The sequence below is a fragment of the Macrotis lagotis genome, chromosome 8, assembly GCF_037893015.1.
Source record: "Macrotis lagotis isolate mMagLag1 chromosome 8, bilby.v1.9.chrom.fasta, whole genome shotgun sequence".
Taxonomy (NCBI): domain Eukaryota; kingdom Metazoa; phylum Chordata; class Mammalia; order Peramelemorphia; family Peramelidae; genus Macrotis; species Macrotis lagotis.
Window position 1 is genome coordinate 52980250 of NC_133665.1, and position 10763 is coordinate 52991012.

A 10763-nucleotide genomic window follows, 5' to 3' on the forward strand; every position below is an offset into this window, starting at 1 on the left:
TCCTAGATTATTTGTAGTAGATCCTTAAAACATGCCATCTCAGTTGGTCCAGCTGGTTTATCATTTGTTTCAGCTTTCATTTAGGAATTAGGGCCATTCTTAACTCAGAGCATGTCTCTATTACTTCTCAGATGTAATTATCACATTTTAACTTGTATTATTAGTATATGTTTTATCTCTCCTATCAGATTTTAAGCTCTTTAAGATCTTTTTTTAAACTTTTATTTTCATCTTTGTAATCCTAATACTTATCATAATACCTTGCACATAGTTGAATTGAATATGTTAGTCAATTGAATATGCTACTTTATTTTGAGTAGGGCAAAAGGACTTTCCAGTTAGAGAATTTGATAGCCATTTATCAGATGATTGACAGCATGGATATGAAGATATTCATGGTGTGACCTAACAATGATGACATCTGGATCATTCTCATGGAAGATCAAGGCCACAGATCAAAACAAGACAAAAATCCTCTATGACTATTCAGTGCACCCTTTGATCCAAGCCAACTGTCTGTGCAGAGGATGAAACTAGTATGCAAGTGTATCATCATTACTGAAAAAGAACAACTGAGAAGGATGACTAATATGGGGATTAGAAAAACAAAGTTTCAGTCCTAACTCTGAAACTAGCTTGTAGTATGACCTTAGGTAAGTCACTTCCCCTAATTCTTGACTTTTCTTCCCACATTTTCAAAACAAGAGAATTGGGACTAGATGATGTCCAAGGCTCGTTTCTACTATAATAGCTTATGATCCTAATCTAAATTTCCATTCATTCAAGAGGCATGGAGTTTTGAAACCCAGCTGGCTCATATTTTTGACTGGGAGTTAGTATCATCTTGTAGAAAGGACAATCTACCCCCCCACACACACACACACCACACTCATATACTCTGTCTATATAGAAAAAGTTATCTATATCTATAGCTATAGTCAGAAAAAGACAGATATAGTATGGAAAACATAACATGTAAATTATTGTTTCTCACCTTCATCCTGCCCCTCAGCACTATCTGCTCCAATCTCTTTGTAATCCTTTTCTGGAATAATCCTGTCCTTATGTGCTTTGAGATCTTTCCTCCTTTTGTCCCCTCCTCTGTGACTATTGAATGATGTTATCCTAGGCAGACATCAGGTTTAACTTGTGGTCCAAGAAAGCCTAGCCTGACTTCGGTAGCTTGAAGAGGTGTTTTTCAACATGCCCTTGGCCTGGTCTACCAGGAAACTTAGCGCAAGGCTGGTCATCAGTACTAACCTTGAAGTCAATCAGCCACCAGTCCACAAACTGGATGCTAGATCTTGCCTTGTTGGTGGCAGTAATGTCCTTGGGAATCATATCACTATAGTACAACAGGCAGTGAACTATATATTAACTGTGGTGAGAATCATACTTCACCATTTGATTTGCTGGCTTAGTGGATGAATTAGCCTTAAGACCAGTGGACAAATTAGCAAGTTTCTGAATGCCTTCCAGAACCAGGTCAGTGGTCAGTAACAAAATCTTCCTTTTTGGTGATTATCTGCTCAGAGAGGAAACTGGCAGTAGATTCCAGTATGAACTTAATCAATGACAGTTGGTTCTATTTCTGCAAACAATGCTTTGATGACCTGTTTATTATAGAGCCTGTTTCATTGGCAGTGTTGAAGGAATCATCTCCTCCCCCAGTGATCTTGTCACTTGATATCTGAACATTAGACGGGATGTCATTTTCCAAGTAATACAACTTCCAGTAGGCATCACCAATCTGGACAATGACCAGTTCATCTATTGTCTCATTTAATGGCCTTTATCAAGTGACTGGCTTGCGGGGAGGGGGCTGGCTACTGAGGCAAGAAGAAATGGAATGGTAGAGATATACATTTCTCACTGACCAATCCATAGGGGGCATCTTAAGAAGAAAAGAAAAGTTAGTGAGAGCCATCTATATTTCTTTCTCTCTCTCTTCCTCTCCATCCCTCTCTTTTTTATTTCTCCCTCCATATATGTGTATTTCCATATACACATGCACATACGTCCCATTTAGAGACCTTAAAGGTTGCTCATAAATGTTACATATGTTTATGTATAATTTATTTTTGGCCTAGACCTGTGATTTCATTGATATAGGGAATAATTAGTGGAGACTCCATCTACTTATGCTTATTGGCAAGTGCTTTGCAATTTATAATTAGAGAGTTGTAGTGGTCACAGAGAAGTTAAGTGATTTGCCCAGAATCACATCCATTTCACATCAGAGGTGGTACTTGAACCCAAGTATTGTTGACCCTGGGACTGGTTGGCCACTCTGCCAGCTACTTCCCTAACTAGTTATATGCTTGCAAGAACTTGAGAATATATCTTCATTCTAAGTGCAAGCAAGCAATAACAGGTATTCATATGGTAGGATTTAGGGAAGGTGTTATGCAATTGAAACTCATTTCAGTAATTGGGGAAAAACATAAGGGTCCTACTCAGCTGTCTCTAAGATGTAGAAATTAAATTGATAAGTATTTGTAAATTAGAAACATAGGCGAAAGTTTATGGTAATTAGAGTACTGTTGCCTGGTATATTGGGTGTTTTTCCTCCTTTTCTGTGACAGCTATTATGATACTTAGATCTTCCTAATGAGGCACATCATACCAACCCACGCTTGTTTTTGTTAGCACTTTATACAATATTCAGATGGTGTAGGTTAATATTAGAAATACCAGCACCCTTTTTGTATTGGAATTCTCTTCTGATGACCTAAGCATCTGCCAGATTTTCACAGTGTTGGTCTTTTAGGTCAGTTGCAGTTGGCACTAGTTGAACTCCTCTGACCAAACCATGGGAACTTTATGTTCACCACAAGGAAGAAGCCTTAACATTGTTATTCTTAGAGTCTCTTATATTTTTAGGGACATTGATTTGTGTGAATTTGAAAGATATGTTGTTTTCTCTTTAGGTTTCTCCTGGGAATGGACTAACAAATTGAGTGTGACTGTTGGAATCACTCTTATTTTGGGTAGTGAGGAATATAGAGTTGTTGAAGATCTGTAATATCAAGCTCTTTGCTGGCCTTTGTTTCAAGCTCTTCCTTAGGGAAGAGAACACCTGATTGGTCTTTATGCTAATGAACATTCTTTTTTATTGGTTTGAATGGTGACTCCAGAGATAGTCCTCAGTTTCAATTACTTTTCTGCTTTGTGCTCCTGGTCATAACAGTGAAAAAGAAGTTTCTATGGACTTCTAAGAAATCAGTTGTTCAGAATTAGAGGATGGTTGACATAGCAATGTATTGTTATTTGTTTGTTTATTTGAGGGCAAGAGAAATTAGTTTGTATCTTATTTGATCTTCAACCCCACTTGCCTTTGCCCTGAAGTGTGTTAGAGGGGGCAGCTAGGTGGCGAAGTGGATAGAGCACTGGCCCTAGAGTGAGGAGGACCTGAGTTCAAATCCAGCCTCAGACACTTAATAATTCCCTAGCTGTGTGACCTTGGGCATTTAACTCCATTTGCCTTGCAAAAAAAAAAACCCTAAAAAATTTTTTTAAAGAAGAGTTCAGGAGGGGCGCCTAGGTGGTGCAGTGGATAAAGCACCCGCCCTGGAATCAGGAGTACCTGGGTTCAAATCCGGTCTCAGACACTTAATAATTACCTAGCTGTGTGGCCTTGGGCAAGCCACTTAACCCCATTTGCCTTGCAAAAACCTAAGGAAAAAAAAAAGAGTTCAGGGACTGCCTGAAGTGTGTTAGTAACTTTCTCTGTTTCTGGTTCTCACTTAATCCAATGACATAAATTTTTTTTCCTTCTCTCTTCTCCAATGATATTTAGTATCATTCTTTGTTTACCCTTTTGTACCCCCCGAGATTTACAACACAGAGTACTTGCTGCTATGTATATTATGTTGGTGGGAATATGTTTGGGCACTTTCACAGAGTATGCTCATGGGCTGATTTCTATAGTTCTAAGGTTAGAGTTTTGTTTTTAAAGTTGTCCTGGGGGGCGGCTAGGTGGCATAGTGGATAAAGCACCGGCCTTGGAGTCAGGAGTACCTGGATTCAAATCCGGTCTCAGACACTTAATAATTACCTATCTGTGTGGCCTTGGGCAAGCCACTTTACCCCATTTGCCTTGCAAAAATCTAAAAGAAAAAAGTTGTCCTGGAGAGTAAGTGTATGGAATGAGTTCCTCATCTCCCTTCAGACAATTGATTTCCTCAGCAGTCTTCTCTAAGGAACTAGAAAGAAAATAGGAAGCATGATTCAGTCTCTTAAATAGGCAGTGTGGGTCTGATGGGGGCTCTAGTCCTCCACCATTTCCAGACCTCTTAAGTCTGATTTCTTTTTGATGAAGACTCTTATTTGAATCTTATTTGAATTTCTCAATATTCTTTATATATAATTTTTCTCCTCAAAAACCCTACTCTGCTTAGCCTAACAACCTTTACCTTTGAAAGGAATTGGTGGGGCAAATCTGTGTGTGTGTGTCTCTGTAAGTCTAGCTGTGTGACTATATAAAGCAAGTATCCTCTCCTAAAGGTGAAAGATCACATTATAGAAAGGGTTGGTGAGAAAGGTCCACACCTTTCTTTGTGGCAGAAATGATTGTGGGGCTAGTTCTATTAGTGTGACTGCCTTAAATTTGTCTCACCTTGTTTGTGGGCATAGGCTCTTCTTATCTCTTAGAGGTAGTGAATATTTATTGAGAGGAGAGGATTTCTCCTTTTCCAAGAGGAATAATGTGTCCATAGAAGGGAGCTCTGTCACTTGGTTTCTTGCTGATACTACAAACCAGATTTTCTAGATGACAGTGTTTGTATATATATATTTTTTTAACTTTTTAAGGAAAGGCTTTGGAAGTATCTGTAATTGGATTTTTTTCCTCCTGTGTTTCTGAGTAGAACATCTCCCTCCTCTGCATTCTTAGTCAGAAATCTCCATTTTCATATCTTTCCTCTGTGTACTGTTAGAAGGCATTTGGTTTAAAAGTCTGCAGCCTCAGAAAAAGCTTAGCTGGTATGGGGTCATTTTTCTTTTGGTAAGTGGATTTAGGAAGATTAAGCATCAGGGTTATTCATAATAATAGTAATAACCCAGATGTCCATAAAGCTTTACAAAGCACTTCCTTCACAACAGCCTTGTGAGATAGATAGTTCAAGTAGTAGCCTTCCCATCTTATACATGAAGCAAATAAACCTCTGAGAGAGAAAGGGTTGAAACCAGGATACAGATTTGGTCTACTGATTCCACTCTTTTCTTCAGCATCAGGAGAAAGGCTTTGGGTTTCACTGGTTTCCTGGAAAAATGGATTGTGGAGGTGGAAGGGCAGGGAGAACCTGGTGAAAGAACTAGAAGTAGTTATTGAAGTCTGCCAGAGGAGAGAGAACATTCCACTCCCTGAGGCACCCTTTTTTGCTTCCCACTTCCCTCCTCCTACTAAAAAACTGGTCTAAGGTTCAACTGGAAGAGGGAGAAAAAGAAGTGACAAATTACTGGGGCTTGGAAGTGGGGGGGAAAATCAATTTCTTGTTTGGAAAATAACATTTTAGAAGCAATTAATGAGAACCTGTGAAAACCAGTCATTATTGTGTTTAGAAATAATAAAAGAAAGAAACTCTCCTTGTTGGTTTTCTGTTTTTTCCCTCCCCCCACCCCATTCATCTCTTCCTCTTTCAAACTCTCCTAGAGCCTTCTTCCTTCTGCCTCCAGCCAAGCTGGGGCATTTTTCTGTTCACCATTTATGTGGTGTTTTGTTGGAGGAGGTACAATGGAAACTGGGATTGTGCCCACCCAAAACCAGAAATCTTGAACCTTGCCTCTCTTTTCTTTCCCATTCCATTTCTGCTTAGAGATTTCTGTATCCTCTTTTGTTAAAAGATAGCAGAGCTGTTTGTCTCTGTTGAAAGCTATCCTCTGGATCTTATAGGGAACAAGGTGGGTGGGAGAAGAGATAGGTTTCCTGATTTGGGAATTTTATAAACCTGTCAATGTGAGGTGTTTCAGGACAATCACTGCCTTGGTTTTTCTTTATGAGAGGCAGATTCAGGTGATAAGTTACTCTCTTTTGTTCAGTTTTATTTTAACTATTTTTTAGCAGCCTTAGGGAATAACTGAATTCTATGCAATCACCAATTTGTGGAATAATTTAGCTCATTTATTTGCAAATTTGAATAATTTTCCTCCTGAAATAGATCAGTCTCATTCAGTCAGCAAATATTTAAGCATCTATTATGTCCAGCATGCTGTGCTGGGGATAAGAGGGTTACAAAGAAAAATAAAGATATTTTTGAGATTAGGGAATATACAGTTTGTCAGTTTAAGAGAATAGTCTTGTTGCAAGATCTAAACTGAGCAGAGATAAGTTATACTGGCCAGAGAGCAGTCTTTGTTTTACAGAACAATTGCTGGTGTGAAACTAAATCTGTCCCAAGAGTTACTAACTCTGGCTTAGTTTGGTTTATCCTGTATCTATTTATAGCTCTCTTTCCACACCCAGAACTACCACAAGCAGAACTTTGTTCCTAAGCAGCATTAAAGCGCGCCTCCTGGCCAAAGTCTCTTTCTTGGCTGGTGTGAATAATTTTTTTCCCCCTCTTAGGCCGACTTTGTAAGTCTGATGGTCAAGAAAGGCAAGGAATAGGTGAATAGCAGATGTAGGGAAAGGGAGCAAAGGAAGATGAGAGTCAAAGGGGAGGCCAACCATATGTTTGCCAGCAGTGGCCTAAATGAATCAACTTGACTCTCACATCTATTCAAGAGATCTTTATCCCAGGGGAGCCCTTCTCTCCTCAGTTCTGCCATGTAATTCCTATAATATGATACTACTAAATAGAGTGCCTGGAGCTCAAAGTATAACAATAATCTTATCTTCCTAATTTTCAGTCCAATTCAACAAACATTTATTAAGTTCTGATAAAGTGCATATGAAACAAAGCAGCCTTTCTCAGGGAGTTTACAGTCAGTTAAAGGAAAATAGGATATGTCTGCAGATAGCTGCAATCTGTGTTAAGGGCAAAGGAAAAGCTTGTAAAATATTAGGAAAGATCACTCCAAATGCAGGGGTGAAGAAGACTTTCTTACAGAAAGTTACCTGGGTTGGTCCTTAAGGGAAGGAAAAGATTTCTAGGGGGTGGGAGATGTGAAAATGGAGGAAGTCCATTTTTAGACCCAGGGGATGTCATTAATAGAAGCATAGAGATGGGTGGGGAGCAGAAGGAGGGACAGTCAGTTCAGCTTTGAATACAGAATTAATGAAAAGGTATAGATAAGGCTATAATAAGAAGTAGGCTAGAAAGAGCTGTAAATATCACCTGAAGGATTCTCATTAAGGAAATAACATAAGGAACTAAGAATTGGTATCATTTTCAAGAGAGGAACATTAGGGCACTAGATAGGATGATACTCTATTTAAATTATATAGCAATGAGAACTCTTTTGTTTTCTCACTTTGGTCAGCTCTGCCTTGAAATCCAATTCCTTACCTTCTCTAGGAATGGTGACTAATTGTGATCCTTTTCTAGAAGAGAAGAATGTAGTCCTTTTCTCATTCACCAGTAATATTGTACCTTTTTTTGGAAGTTTTACCCCAGAAGGGTGTATGTGTGTGTGTTAGAGAGATGTTAGTGCGTGATTTCAAAGAGGAAAGGACGTGATTACCTTCAGTTTTTTGTTTTTTTTTTTTGCTTTTGAATGAAAAGTACCATCTGTTTGCTCTCAAGAACAAATCAGAGTAGTCTCCTTCATCACTTTCCAGAATTGGGCAGCTTTATCTCAGAAAGCTAAGGCATTTGCAAGCCTGCCTCCTCTGCTTAAGTCTGATATCTTTTTTTAAAAATCTATCTGGTTTTTTGATGGACTTGCTCATTCCATCAGTTCAACAATCAGGGCTGTCTGTGCTGGAGAATGCTATCTGTATCCAGAGAAAGAACTGTGGAGTTCAAACAAAGACCAAGGACTATTACCTTTAATTTAGAAAAAAAAAAACTGGTATCTTATTGTCTGATCTTGTTATCTCTTACACTTTATGTTTCTTCCTTAAGGATATGATTTCTCTCATCACATTCAATTTGGATCAATATATGCCATGGAAACAATGTAAAGACTGACAAATTGCCTTCTGTGGGGGTGGGGGAAGGACGTAAGATTAGGAGGAAAATTGTAAAACTCAAATAAAATCTTTAAAAAAATTTTTATCTGCTGAGGGGGGAGGGAAGCAAGATTGGGGGAAAATGTAAAACTCAAATAATATCTTTAATAAAAATAAATTTAAATTAAAAAATTTTTATCTGTTCTTGATTTTATTTCCATTCCTTCCTTACATATAAGTAAACTTTTTCGCACTCATTAGTCCCATATGGGCTGGAAATCACCAGTCTTGATGATTAAATATTTCCTGGGCTTTGAGGCACCAGTATTACTGAGGTTTGGATAATTAGGGCTACCTGAATGTTGTCCAAATTCTAAATAGGAATTTATGTTTTCTGAAATAATTGGTAGCTCCTAAAGTATCTTCAGTTTCAGATTTTATTTTTAAGTTATTGCTCATTATAAGATAAATAAATTGTCTTCCTAATATTACATTCTAAATAGAGATGGTAAGAATAGAAAGTCAATGGCAAATTTTTATTTATCACTTAGGTGTAAGACTCTTTTGAGTCAGTTAATTTTGAGAGAATAATAAAACCCCTTCCTTATTTTATTTAATCTCCGATTCTAGCACATGGTCTTCAGAGTTTACTAAATAGGAAGAGAAAACTCTGAAGACCATAACTTTCAAGAATTTGAGTTCTAGTTGTTTGAGAAATTAAAGTGGATGTTGAACCTTATCTGAAGACCTTGGCTTCTAAGCAGCATGATTTATTGGGAAGTATGCTGGGGGGACTTAAAACCTGTATGACTTTAGGAAAATCAGTTGATCTTTCTAGTATATAGTTTCATCTCCTGCAAAAATAAGGAGGTTTGGTTAAATGACTTCTAAGAACCCTAATTGCTCTAAGTCTATAAATGATGAGCTATTACCCCTTCTTCATCTTAGTATGAGTTCATACCTGCTTTAAAAAAATATCCTGGAAGGAAAAAGGCAGGAGTCTTAGATACCTTGATCTGTTCATTTTTTAACTTTATTACTGTGGGTAGGTCACCTACTTTTCTGAACCTCACTTTCTTCATCTATAAAGTGGTGATACCAGATTGTTGTCAGCAAAAAAATGCTTTGTAAAATGTGAAACATTCTATAAATGTGAATTGCTACTCTTGTCACATTAGTAATAATCTGTCAGCCATGCCTTCCTCTCATATTTGATGCAAAAGAATAGGCTCTGCTCCCCTTCAGAGTTCTCTTGAACTCTTGGAACCAGTATCAAGCACTGTAGTTTCTAGGGTCTTTGTCTCTTTGATCACATTAAGTGCCATATTTCCTCATGTCTCTTTGATCACATTATGTACCATATTTCCCCATTTGTAAGATACTCCCATGTGTAAGGCAACTTAATTTGGGGGCCCAAAATTTGAAAAAAGATGTATCATATAAAGTTATTGAATTCAAGTTTTATTCATCATGAAATTCAAGGACCTTCTGCTCATAGCTTTCAGGCATCTGTTGGGCAAGTCTGGTGCATGGATGAACACTTAATCCATTCTGTTTCATGCACCTGAAGCACCAATTGTGTCCTTCTTTGAAATCAATAATTTCTTTTTCATCAGCAATTCTTCTTGCCTCATGCTGAACTGACACAAAGATTCCAATTGCCCTTTGCTCTTCAATCCATCTCTTCAATTCCCTCCCTAAATCAGGTCATTTTGCTGACTTGCCTCTCATGGTCTTCTTCTGCCATGATGTTTTCAATAGGATTTTTCTTCCTGTAGACAGCCTTGGATTGTTTTCAAAGTTGGAGGAGGACCAAACTTAGGTTTAGCAGCACGATTTCCGTTCACTTTTGCAAAGTGGATCACTTTGAACTTGAATTCAGCACTGTAAGTAAATCTTTTCTGAGCCATTTCTGGGCAGATTGTGGCAAGATGTAACCTAATATACTGGTAACAAATGCAAAACAATGAGCACAAAGAGAGACAACAAGCAAGAAAAAGTGGGAAATGCAAGTAAAAAAATCTCCAACCACTGTATAAGACTCTCCCAGTTTTTAGACCCCAAATTTTTTTTCAAAAAAAAAAAAGGTGTTTCTTATACATAGGGAAATATGGTAGCTTCTTCATAAAGGTCTTTCTGGATTCGTGGTGGACACTTGGGTATGTTTAACTGTGTTAATTTTTTCCCGTGTTTCTCTTTTTTTTAGCTGAATTATATGTTGCCTTAATCCTCTGTTCTGACATAAATTTAAATGATATGATCCCTTTTCCTCCAATTAGAAAAAAAAAGTTGGTTTATTTATTTATTTATTCAAGCTCTTTGTATTTACCTATTCAGGAAGTCTGATGCATGGCTCTATTAGAATGATAGAAAGAGATGATACCAGGTGTTCTTTTAAGTTTGCAAAGTACTTTACCTAGACAATTCATGTAGAACTAGCAAGAACTTTGAGTTCAATCCTCTAATTTTACAGATGAGAAAAGTAAGGCCTAGAAAGGGGAAGGATTTGAATTGAAGTCTTCTAAAACTAACACTATTTCTACTGTACTATACCGTGTCCATATACTATATTATCTTATTTGGCTCTCACACTACTCTTTGGAGAGGCAAGATGGCTTAAAGAAAGCTGACCATGTGACCTGGAGAAGTTACAACCTCTCGCTTTGCTAGGCAACATTCTTCTTCTTCTTTTTTTTTTTTTAAACAAGGC

The 10763-nt window shown here is 37.7% G+C and overlaps 1 protein-coding gene across 3 annotated transcripts in view; it reads left to right on the forward strand.

The window, feature by feature from the left end:
- The window catches only part of CAPN15 (calpain 15), a 101006-nt gene that overhangs the window by 23731 nt on the left and 66512 nt on the right, over positions 1 to 10763 (forward strand). The window lies entirely within an intron of this gene.